Raw genomic sequence first — 13,215 nt, 5'->3', positions numbered from 1 at the left:
TGGTAAAGGGTCATATAAAGAACTTATAAAACTCAATACCCCCCAAAACAAAGAATCCAACTAAAAAATTGTCAGAAGACATGAATAGACACTTTTCCAAGGAAGATGTACAGATGGCCAATAGACACATAAAAGGATGCTCAACATCACTGCTCACCAGGGAAATACAAATCAAAACTACAATGAGATATCACCTCACACCTGTCAGAATGGCTAAAATCAACAACACAAGAAACAACAGGTTTTGGGGAGGATGTGGAGAAAGGCGAACCCTCTTGCACTGTTGGTGGGAATGCAAACTGGTGCAGCCACTGTGGAAAACAGTATGGAGGGTCCCCATAAAAATAGAACTACCCTACAATCCAGCTATTGCACTACTAGTTATTTATCCATTAATCCCATTTTTTAAAAAAAAGATAAAAGAAGGAATGATCTATATTATCTTTCTTTTAGGAATGTGGGCAGTAATATTTAGATGTATTGTCATGTGTCATGTTCAACAATTGACCCTTCCTCCAGAACTCATAAATGCAATCCATGTCACAGGAATACAGGGTCAACCAAAGAAAAAGAAAATTTTTTAGAACTATAGAAGAAGTTTCTATGAGTGCCTGTATCATTCCCACCATTTTCTCCATATCTTCCTCACCAGATATCTCAACAATATAGTCAGTGGTGATCTTCTTTTAATCCCACATATATTAAGTGTTAACACACATTCATTCAGTCCTGAAAACCATCCTTTTGGTCTCTTATCACCCTCCAGTATTGTAAGCAGGGATTTCAATTGTCTATTCCAATTTTCTTTAGTCCACATCTTGTGGATAAGAATGTATATGATGTTTAATGCTTTGTAACTCATTGAATTTCAATTTAGATAACCAACATTCAAATTAAAATAATACTCTTGCTCTAGGCCTTAAATAGTGGCAGGAGTTTTTGCTTCATTTGCCAGGTTATGCAAATCAAATCCAGAATGAGTGTCTCTCTCCGTCAAGACTCGTTATTTACCCAGAAACAAGGGTAATGGGCCAATGTAATCCACTTGCCAGATATGCCTCTTCCTGGATCCTTTTAGTAGGTAGCCCGTAACCATTTTTAGTCCCAGATTTTTCTGCTTACAAACATAACAATTGTCAGGTACATTTCCAGATCCTTAGGGAGATTGTAGGATGCATATTTTTTGCGCACATTGTTGCATTGCTTGAATGCCTTTATGTACTCTCATTTTTCATCCCCAAGGAGCCACTTCCAAAAGAAAATAAAGGACTCTCATTTGTTGTATCTAGTCCTTTTATGAATTCATGTGGAAAATGTTATGATAGACACAGGTATTTCCCACTTTGAAGATCCTTCTTCAACCCATAAAGTGCCCTATAACATACCACCCTATATAGGAGTCCTTTATCTTCCAGTCATATAAGGCCTATATTTTCAGACCATATTGCTAGTCCATTAGCTACTCTCTGAGAATCAGTAAAAATTCATACCATATCATTATTGTTACTGTCTGATTCCTCTAATGAATGAGGAAGACTATTTTTATTTCTTCCTAATTATATAGTAACAGTGACTTTGTGACATTGGAATATTACTTCATCATTTTTACTCCAGTTTCCTTGTTTATAGAGGGGGAAATCTTACTAAATTATTTTTACAGAGCTTTCCAGCTCTAAACTTCTATAAATATAATATAAAAGTAACCTGGACATATTTCCATTTGAATTTCAATGTACACATGCTATGGTATCTGGTGTGAGTGGGTGCATGTGTGTGTTTGTGTCTATGTGCATGCATAGATACCAATCTTTCTTAAGTAAATTTTTATTTCTCAGAATGCAAATATTTTATTTAAAACATATTTAGGTTCTACAATGTAGTTTTTATGGTATATAACATGATGACTTAATATATATTATAAATTGTGAAATGATTACCACAGTCAAGTTAATTTATATATCCATCAGCTCACAACATTACCTTTCTGTGTGTGTGGTGAAAACACTTAAGATCTACTCTCTTGGCAAATTTCAAGTATACAATAGAGTGTTATTAACTATAATTGCCATCCTGTACATTAGGTCTCCAGAATTTATTCATCTTATAACTGAAATTTTGTACCCTTTGACCAGTATCTTTCCATTTCTCCCACTACCCAAAGCCCTGGCAATCACCATTCTACTCCCTGGTCCTATCAGTTTTTTACTGTTATTTTTTAAAGATTTCACATGTAAGTGAGATCATGCAGTATTTGTCTTTCTGTGTCTGACTTACTTTACTTAGCATAATATCCTCCCGTTTCATCCATATTGTCACAAATGGCAAGATTTACTTCTTTTTGTGGCTGTATAATATTCCATTGTGTGTCCATTCATACATCAACAGACACTTAGATTATTTCCATATCTTTTCCATTGTAAATAATGCTGCAGTGAACATGGGAGTGCAGATATCTCTTTGAGATACTAATTTCATTTCTTTTGGATGTATACCCAGAGGTGAGGTTGCTGAATCATAAGGTATTTTTAATTTTCTGAGGAACATGCATATTGTTTAGCATAATAGCTGTATCAATTTACATTCCTACCAACAGTGTTCAAGAGTTACCTTTACTCCATGCCCTCACCAACACTTGTTATCATTTGTTTTTTGATAATAGCCATCCTAACAGATATGAGGAGCTATCTCATTGTGATTTTGATTTGCATTTCCCTGATCATTAGTGATATTGAGCATTTTTCCTGTACCTGTTGGCCATTTTAATGTCTTCCTTGGAATAATGTCTATTCAGTTCCTTTGCCCCCACCCCTTTTTTTGTTATAGAGTTGTATGACTTTTTTCTTTTTTTTTTTAATATTTTATTTATTTATTTGACAGAGAGAGACACAGCGAGAGAAGGAACACAAGGAGGGGGAGTGGGAGAGGGAGAAGCAGGCTCCCCGCTGAGCAGGGAGCCTGATGCGAGGCTCGATCCCAGGACCCTGGGATCATGATCTGAGCTGAAGGCAGAAACTTAAAGACTGAGCCACCCAGGTGCCCCTGTATGAGTTTTTTCATATGGGTTTTGAATATTAACCCCTTGTCAGATATATGGTTTGCAAATATTTTCTGTCTTTCCATAGATTGCCTTTTCACTTTGTTGATGGATTCCTTTGCTATGCAGAATTTTTTTAGTTTGACATAAACCCACTTATTTATTTGCTTTTGTTGCTTGTGCTTCTGGTGTCATATACAAAAAAATCATTGCAAAGATCAGTGTCAAGTAGCTCTTTTCCCTGAGTTTTAGGAGTTTTATGGTTTCAGATATTATAGATAGGCCTTTAATCCATTTCAAATTAATTTTTATGTATGGTGTATATGAGTCAACTTCATTTTTTGCATATAGTTATCCAGTTTCCCCAACACCATTTATTAAAGAGACTATCCTTTCCCCACTGAGTATTCTTGTTACTCTTGTCAAAAATTGGTTGACTATATATATACCTGGGTTTATTTCTGAGCTACTTATTCTGTTGCATTGTCTGTTTCTGTTTTTATGCTAGTACAATACTGTTTTGATTGCTAAAGTTTTTAATATTGTTTGAAATCAGGGAGTGTGGTACCTCTAGCTTTGTTTTTCTTTCTGAAGATTGCTTTGGCTATTTAGAGTCCTTTGGGGTTCCTATGAATTTTGGATTGTTTTTCCTATTGCTGTGAAAAAAAATCGGAATTTCTATAGACATTGCATTGAATCTATAGATTGCTTTGGGTAGTATGGACATTTTAACCCATGGACACAGGACATATTTTTCATTTATTTGTGTCTTTTTGAATTTTTTCACCAACGTCTTATTGTTTCCAGTGTACAGATCTTTCATTTTATTAAATGGTATTCTGGAACTTTCCGGAATTAGTTGATTAGTTCTAACAGTTTTTTTGGTGGTGTTTTTAGGATTTTCGGATATAAGATCATGTCATTTGCAAACAGTGATAATTTAACTTCTTCCTTTCCAATGGATACATTTATTTCTTTTTCTTGCCTAATTGCTCTGGGTAGGACTTCCAATACTATGTTGAATACAGGAGGTAAGAAAGGATACTCTTGTCTTCTTCCTATTCTTAGAGGAAAATCTTTTTGCTTCCTACTGTTAAGTATAATGTTAACTGTGGGCTTGTCATATATAGCCTTTATAATGTTGAGATATATTCTTTTTATACCTAATTTGTTGAGAGTTTTTATCATGAAAGGGTATTGAATTTTGTCAAAGGCTTTTTCTGCATCTATTGAGTTGATCATATATTTTTTTTAAATTTAATTTTGTTATGTTAATCACCATACATTACATCATTAGTTTTTGATGTAGTGTTCCATGATTCATTGTTTGCATATAACACCCAGTACTCCATTCAGTACGTGCCCTCTTTAGTACCCATCACCCGGCTAACCCATCCCCCCACCCCCCTCCCCTATAGAACCCTCAGTTTGTTTCTCAGAGTCCATAGTCTCTCATGGTTCGTCTCCCCCTCCGATTCCCCCCCTTCATTTCTCCCTTCCTACTATCTTCTTCTTCTTTTTTTTTTTTTAACATGTAATGTATTATTTGTTTCAGAGGTACAGGTCTGTGATTCAACAGTCTTACACAATTCACAGCGCTCACCATAGCACATACCCTCCCCAATGTCGATCACCCAACCACCCCATCCCTCCCACCCCCCACCACTCCAGCAACCCTCAGTTTGTTTCCTGAGATTAAGAATTCCTCATATCAGTGAGATCATATGATACATGTCTTTCTCTGATTGACTTATTTCGCTCAGCATAATACCCTCCAGTTCCATCCATGTCGTTGCAAATGGCAAGATTTCATTCCTTTTGATGGCTGCATAATATTCCATTGTGTATATATATATATATATATATATATATATATATATGCACCACTTCTTTATCCACTCATCTGTCAATGGACATCTTGGCTCTTTCCATAGTTTGGCTATTGTGGACATTGCTGCTATAAACATCGGGGTGCATTTACCCCTTCGGATCACTACATTTGTATCTTTCGGGTAAATACCCAGTAGTACAATTGCTGGGTCGTATGGTATCTCTATTTTGAACTTTTTGAGGAACCTCCATACTGTTTTCCAGAGTGGCTGCACCAGCTTGCATTCCCACCAACAGTGTAGGAGGGTTCCCCTTTCTCTGCATCCCTGCCAACATCTGTCGTTTCCTGACTTGTTAATTTTAGCCATTCTGACTGGTGTGAGGTGGTATCTCATTGAGGTTTTGATTTGGATTTTTTGGATATTTTTTTATTTGGGTGTTGAGTTTAAGAAGTTCTTATAGATTTTGGATACTAGCCCTTTATCTGATATGTCATTTGCAAATATCTTCTCCCATTCTGTCGGTTGTCTTTTGGTTTTGTTGACTGTTTCTTTTGCCGTGCAAAAGCTTTTTATCTTGATGAAGTCCCAATAGTTCCTTTTTGCCTTTGCTTCCCTTGCCTTTGGTGATGTTTCTAGGAAAAAGTTGCTGCAGCTAAGGTCGAAGAGGTTGCTGCCTGTGTTCTCTTTAGGATTTTGATGGACTCCTGTCTCACATTGAGGTCTTTCAACCATTTTGAATCTATTTTTGTGTGTGGTGTAAGGAAATGGTCCAGTTTCATTCTTCTGCATGTGGCTGTCCAATTTTCGCAACACCATTTGTTGAAGAGACTGTCTTTTTTCCATTGCACATTCTTTCCTGCTTTGTCGAAGATTAGTTGAACATAGAGTTGAGGGTCCATTTCTGGGGTCTTTATTCTGTTCCATTGATCTATTGTCTGTTTTTGTGCCAGTACCATACTGTCTTGATGATGACAGCTTTGTAATAGAGCTGGAAGTCCGGAATTGTGATGCCACCAGCTTTGCTTTTCTTTTTCAACATTCCTGTAGCTCTTCGGCGTCTTTTCTGGTTCCATACAAATTTTAGGATTATTTGCTCCATTTCTTTGAAAAAAGTTGATGGTATTTTGATAGGGATTGCTTTGAATGTGTAGATTGCTCTAGGTAGCATTGACATCTTCACAATATTTGTTCTTCCAATCCATGAGCATGGAACGTTTTTCCATTTCTTTGTGTCTTCCTCAATTTCTTTCATGAGTATTTTATAGTTTTCTGAGTACAGATTCTTTGCCCCCTTGGTTAGATTTATTCCTAGGTATCATATGGTTTTGGGTGCAATTGTAGATGGGATCGACTCCTTCATTTCTCTTTCTTCTGTCTTGTTGTTGGTGTATAGGAATGCCACTGATTTCTGTGGATTGATTTTATATCCTGCCACTTTACTGAATTCCTGTAGGAGTTCTAGCAGTTTTGGGGTGGAGTCTTTGGGGTTTTCCACATAAAGTATCATATCATCTGCAAAGAGTGAGAGTTTGACTTCTTCTTTGCTGATTTGGATGCCTTTGATTTATTTTTGTTGTCTGATTGCTGTGGCTAGGACTTCTAATACTATGTTGAATAGCAGTGGTGATAGTGGACATCCCTGCCGCATTCCTAACCTCCTAGGGGGAAAGCTCTCAGTTTTTCCCCATTGAGAATGATATTCGCTGTAGGTTTTTCATAGATGGCTTTTATGATATTGAGGTATGTACCCTCTATGCCTATACTCTGAAGAGTTTTGATCAAGAAAGGATGCTGTACTTTCTCAAATGCTTTTTCTGCATCTATTGAGAGGATCATATGGTTCTTGTTCTTTCTTTTAGTAATGTATTGTATCACGTTGATTGCTTTAAGGATGTTGAACCAACCTTGCAGCCCAGGGATAAATCCCGCTTGGTTGTGGTGAATAATCCTTTTAATGTGCTGTTGGATCCTATTGGCTAGTATTTTGGTGAGAATTTTTGCATCCATGTTCATCAGGGATATTGGTCTGTAATTCTCCTTTTTGATGGGGTCTTTGTCTGGTTTTGGGATCAAGGTAATGGTAGCCTCATAAAACGAGTTCAGAAGTTTTCCTTCCATTTCTATTTTTGGAACAGTTTCAGAAGAATAGGTATTAATTCTTCTTTAAATGTTTGGTAGAATTCCCCTGGGAAGCCATCTGGCCCTGGGCTTTTGTTTGTTGGGAGATTTTTGATGACTGCTTCAATTTCCTTAGTGGTTATAGGTCTGTTCAGGTTTTCTAGTTCTTCCTGGTTCAGTTTTGGTAGTTGATACATCCTTAGGAATGCATCCACTTCTTCCAGGTTATCTAATTTGCTGGCATAGAGTTGCTCATAATATGTTCTTATAATTGTTTGTATTTCTTTGGTGTTGGTTGTGATCTCTCCTCTTTCATTCATGATTTTGTTGATTTGGGTCCTTTCTCTTTTCTTTTTGCTAAGTCTGGCCAGGGGTTTATCAATCTTGTTAATTCTTTCAAAGAACTAGCTCCTAGTTTCGTTGATCTGTTCTACTGTTCTTTTGGTTTCTATTTAATTGATTTCTGCTCTGATCTTTATTATTTCTCTTCTCCTGCTGGGTTTAGGCTTTATTTGCTGTTCATTCTCCAGCTCCTTTAGGTGTAGGGTTAGGTTGTGTATTTGAGACCTTTCTTGCTTCTTGAGAAAGGCTTGTATTGCTATATACTTTCCTCCTAGGACCGCCTTTGCTGCATCCCAAAGATTTTGCACAGTTGTGTTTTCATTTTCATTGGTTTCCATGAATTTTTTTAATTCTTCTTTAATTTTCTGGTTGACCCATTCATTCTTTAGTAGGATGCTCTTTAGCTTCCATGTATTAGAGTTCTTTCCAACTTTCCTCTTGTGGTTGAGTTCTAGTTTCAAAGCATTGTGGTCTGAAAATGTGCAGGGAATTATTCCAGTCTTTTGGTACTGGTTAAGACCTGATTTGTGACCTAGGATGTGATCTATTCTGGAGAATGTTCCATGGGCACTAGAGAAGAATGTGTATTCTGTTGTTTTGGGATGGAATGTTCTGAATATATCTGTGAAGTCCATTTGGTCCAGTGTGTCATTTAAGGTCTTTATTTCCTTGTTGATCTTTTGCTTAGATGATCTGCCTATTTCAGTGAGGGGGGTGTTAATGTCCCCTAGTATTATTGTATTGTTGTCAATGTGTTTCTTTGCTTTTGTTATTAATTGGCTTCTATAATTGGTTGCTCCCATATTAGGGGCATAGATATTTACAATTCTTAGATCTTCTTGTTGGATAGACCCTTTAAGTAGGATATAGTGTCCTTCCTCATCTCTTATTATAGTCTTTGGTTTAAAATCTAATTTGTCTGATATAAGGATTGCCACCCCAGCTTTCTTTTGGTGTCCATTAGCATGGTAAATGGTTTTCCACCCCCTCACTTTCAATCTGGAGATGTCTTTGGGTCTAAAATGAGTCTCTTGCAGACAGCATATTGATGGGTCTTGTTTTTTTATCCAATCTGATAGCCTGTGTCTTTTGATTGGGGCATTTAGCCCATTTACATTCAGGGTAACTATTGAAAGATAGGAATTTAGTGCCATTGTATTGCCTGTAAGGTGACTGTTACTGTATATTGTCTGTGTTCCTTTCTGGTCTATGTTGCTTTAAGCTCTCTCTTTGCTTAGAGGACCCCTTTCAATATATCTTGTAGGGCTGGTTTCGTGTTTGAAAATTCCTTTAGTTTTTGTTTGTCCTGGAAGCTTTTTATCTCCTTCTATTTTCAATGACAGCCTAGCTGGATATAGTATTCTTGGCTGCATATTTTTCTCATTTAGTGCTCTGAATATATCCTGCCAGTCCTTTCTGGCCTGCCAGGTCTCTGTGGATAGGTCTGTTGCCAATCTAATGTTTCTACCCTTGTAGGTTACAGATCTCTTGTCCCAAGCTGCTTTCAGGATTTTCTCTTTGTCTCTGAGACTCGTAAGTTTTACTATGAGATGTCGGGTGTTAACCTATTTTTATTGATTTTGAGGCAGGTTTTCTGTGCCTCCTGGATTTTGATGCCTGTTTCCTTCCCCAAATTAGGGAAGTTCTTTGCTATAATTTGCTCCAATATACCTTCTGCACCTCTGTCTCTTTCTTCTTCTTCTGGGATCCCAATTATTCTAATATTGTTTCGTTTTATGGTATCACTTATCTCTCGAATTCTGCCCTCGTGATCCAGTAGTTGTTTATCTCTCTTTTTCTCAGCTTCTTTTTTTGCCATCATTTTGTCTTCCATATCACTGATTCTCTCTTCTGCCTCATTTATCCTAGCAGTTATAACCTCCACTTTTTATTGCACCTCATTAATAGCGTTTTTGATTTCCACTTGGTTAGATTTTAGGTCTTTTATTTCTCCAGAAGGGGTTTCTCTATATCTTCCATGCTTTTTTCAAGCCCAGCTAGTATCTTTATAATCGTCATTTTGATCTCTAGTTCTCACATCTTACTAATGTCCATATTGATTAGGTCCCTGGCAGTCGGTGCTGCCTCATGTTCTTTTTTTTTAAGGTGATTTTTTCCATCTTGTCATTTTGTCCAGAGGAGAATAGATGAATGAGGGAACAAAATGCTAACAGGGTAACAATGATCCCAGAAAAATATATGCTGAACAAATCAGAAGAGACCTTCCAGAAAGTGATCGCTTTTCTGTTCAGAGATTTGCTGCTATTCTTTTCTTTGATGTCCTGTTGAGTTCGTAGGTGTTCAGATGGTTTGATCCCTATCTAGCTGAATTCCTGGGACCAGACGAAATTTAGGTCTCCCACTCCTCTGCCATCTTGCTCCTCCTCTCGATCATATGGTTTTAAATCTTCATTGTGTTAAAGTGGTGTTTCACATTTATTGATTTGCATATATTGGCATATCTTTGTATCCGAGGGATAAATCCTACTTGATCATTGTGTATGATCCTTTTAATGTGCTTTTGAATTGGTTCGGTGACAGGATCAAGGGCAAATAGGGCTGTAGCCAAGTTTACAAGGTGACAGGGCTGTTTCTGAGTCAGTAGCTGGGACCACAGTCCATGGTCTTTGAGTTTCCTACTTGGGTATGGGTCTGCCTTCTCGAAGTGGCCCTCTAGTATCTAGATATTTTACAGTGCAATGTAACATCTATTGGAAAATTACAGTCAGAATCTAAGTGTTAACATCTATAATATAGCTCAATAGACTTTCTGAAACACTTTGAATCAATAATGTGCTATGTACTTATCTGAATTCATGCTCCAAACTATCTGTCCTGGACTTTTAAAAACTTTTTTTTTGGCCTTAAACATATGAATTCACTTTTGTCCTATAAATTTATTAATTTTATTGCTTGTCTGTATTTTTTTCATTCCCCCCCAAATAATGACAATACATTTAATTCATAGCAAATATCTGCTTCATGTATTTCATAATATCTAGATCATTTTTCAATTCTAGCATTCCATTTTGGTAATTATCACTTGACTTAAGATCTTACTTTGAGTTAACTTGGCTATTTTAAACTAAAAAGCTCTCACATTTCATAAAGTTAGTTTTGTGAATCTTTGCCCCTGTTTCCAAGAATTACATGGGTAGGAGAATGTCATTTCATTTTTGAGCTGTGTTTCAAGCACAATTTATTCTCAGCACCATTCTTAATTGGGTCTGTGGGACACTGTCCCTAATGCACCAGAAGTTCCTCCATTCCACAGATCTCTCATTTCAACTTTAAATTGTTTTGGGAATTGGGGAACAATTACAACAAATGTTGCATAACAAATATTTACTCATCCACATCTGTGGAATCTGGCATTGTTTGTTGAACCTGACCTTAATTCAGAATGCTGACATGAATGCTAAGAAGAAAGTAACTGGGTCTTCTAGGAGGTAGAAATAATTTATCATTATACAGGTGAGTCTTGAATACCATGACACTGTACTTTTTATAGTTAAAGCTATTATTTTTAAAAAGATTTTATTTATTTATTTGAGAGTGAGAGAGAACATGAGCTGGGGGAGAGGCAGATGGAGAGGGAGAGGCAGATGGAGAGGGAGAGGCAGACTCCCTGGTAAGCAGAGAGATGGATGTGGGGCTCAATCCCAGGACCCCAGGAGCATGACCTTAGCCGAAGGCAGACGCTTAACCAATTGAGCCACCCAGGCAACCTATAGTTAAAGCTGTTATCAAATGTAGATTTAAATGTGAACAGCATGAGGCCATACAGCTACTAATTTATTATTACAGAATAGCTATGATTTATTATTATTGTATTATTTGTATAATACCTGTTAATCCATAAAGCAGTTTCCATATGCCACCTAAGTTTTTCTGAAAACAGATCTGTGAGATTTTCACAAATGAGAAAACAGAGACTCTATATTAGAAGAAAAGAACCTCAAACCTAGAGCTTTTGCTTCTAAGTTCCAAACACTTTTTAACTGGGATAATCCCATGCTATATCCATTCAAGTGAGTATTAGGCAATCCTGCTGCACTTTCACTACATAAATTGGTAAATTTCTATATAAGATGGCATCTAGTGCTGACTTAAAGATATATTTTTTTGAAACTTAGATCCTGCTGCAAATGAACAATTTGGGCATGTTAAAATGCTCTTGAATATGAATCCACAAATACTCTACAGAGAAATTTCTTAAGAGTGTAGAAAGTAAACCTTTGTCTATTTAGTCAAAACCCATTCATAATGTGCAGCCCCTTTGTTAGGCCATCCGTGAGTAGTGGTGAGCAAGACAGACAAGTTTCTTCCTTATGTCTTTTGTTATCTTACAATATACAAAATAACCAATTTAGATTTCTGGGAGAAGAATAAAGGCAGCAAGACAGGTCTGGCTCGAGGTAGATTTGAATTGGTGAGGGAGTTTATGTCCAGGAGGGGAAGGCTTAAAGCATATAGCAGAAGTGGTTTAAGATATATTGTCACTACTTTTTTTTTGGGAAGAGAAGCCAATAGGCTCTCCCAGGCCTGGATGCCAAACAGGCTGTATCTGGAACATCACCACATTTCCTGGTAAATCAGTGTATTACTATATTCTTTCTTTTGTGTTCATGCCTGGGCCAATGAGACTGCCCATGTCACTTATCTAAAGTACTCCTTGACTAGTTTCTGAGCCCCACTTTGGGAGAACTTTGATTTATCCTAAGAAGTAGTGTACAGTGAGTGTAGAATCATTTCAGAGAAATAGCATATTCCAGGCATATGATTCAATTCCATAGTCCTGAACCTTCCTCCATGATAAGAAGTACTAAGTCCTCAAGACTGACCCATTTTCTTTGTATACTGTTAACTGCATTCAGTCAAGTTTTGCTTCTGAGACTTCAGTATATCCACAGATACTGGCCATTTTCTTGCTGGCCATTTTCTGTTGTTGACACGTTTTCTATACAGATCTTTTTAGAGTTACTGATTTATTTTTAGAGAGAGAAAGAAGGAGAGAATGCATGAGCAAGGGGAGGGGCAGAGGGAGAGGGAGAGAATCCTTAAGCAGACCCCACTGACTGCAGAGCCCAGTTCAAGGCTCGATCCCAGGACCCTGAGATCATGACCTGAACCAAAATCAATAGTTGGCCACTCAACCAAACTTTTTAATTCCTCATATCACATATCTGCTCAAAAACTTGACAAAATCAAACTGTATGATGTCAAGTTTGGAGGGTAGCTAAAATCATCAGGTCTAAACACTCACTTTGTGCTTGGTGCTTCTAATGATGGGCCCCTTCACCCAAAAAGAAGTGCCAATTTCTCTGCCTCACTTTTGGACCTTTCTATATGCTTGCTTCATTTACCCTTTCAAATGTGCTTCCCATCATTCCTCCACAGAAACTGCCTTGTCTGAAAAGGAGGTACTGCCAATATGCTTACTACTAAACTTTGCTCAACCTCTTCTCCCTTCTGGAATACTCCTTTCCCCTCTTGTCTTCCAAACCTGCCTCAACTTCTCCATGTTTACAGATCCAGCCTGTCTGAAATTCTTCTAGAACTCTCCCTTGACTTTATTTCTTATTAGCCTCCTCCTTCTGTGAACACTTGTAATGTTCACTCTGGTCACACAGGTATTTATAGTCTGTATCTAATTGTTCCATATGTAGTTTTATTGTTCCCCTTATCAAATTGTGGATTTTTGGATTATAGACATTTGTTATATTTGTCCTATCCTTACTCATCTCAGAACAGAAATGAGCTCAAGTTAGGCTATCCATAATATCCTACACATATTATAGTAGTCCAGCAAAAATTCATATTTCTTTTATGAAATTTATCTTTCAATAGTATTATTATCTGAATTGTACTGAACAGTGAGATATGGCT

Source organism: Halichoerus grypus, chromosome 14, assembly GCF_964656455.1.
Source record: "Halichoerus grypus chromosome 14, mHalGry1.hap1.1, whole genome shotgun sequence".
NCBI lineage: Eukaryota > Metazoa > Chordata > Mammalia > Carnivora > Phocidae > Halichoerus > Halichoerus grypus.
The sequence above is the reverse complement of the archived record's forward strand: the minus strand, read 5'-3'. Positions refer to the sequence as shown.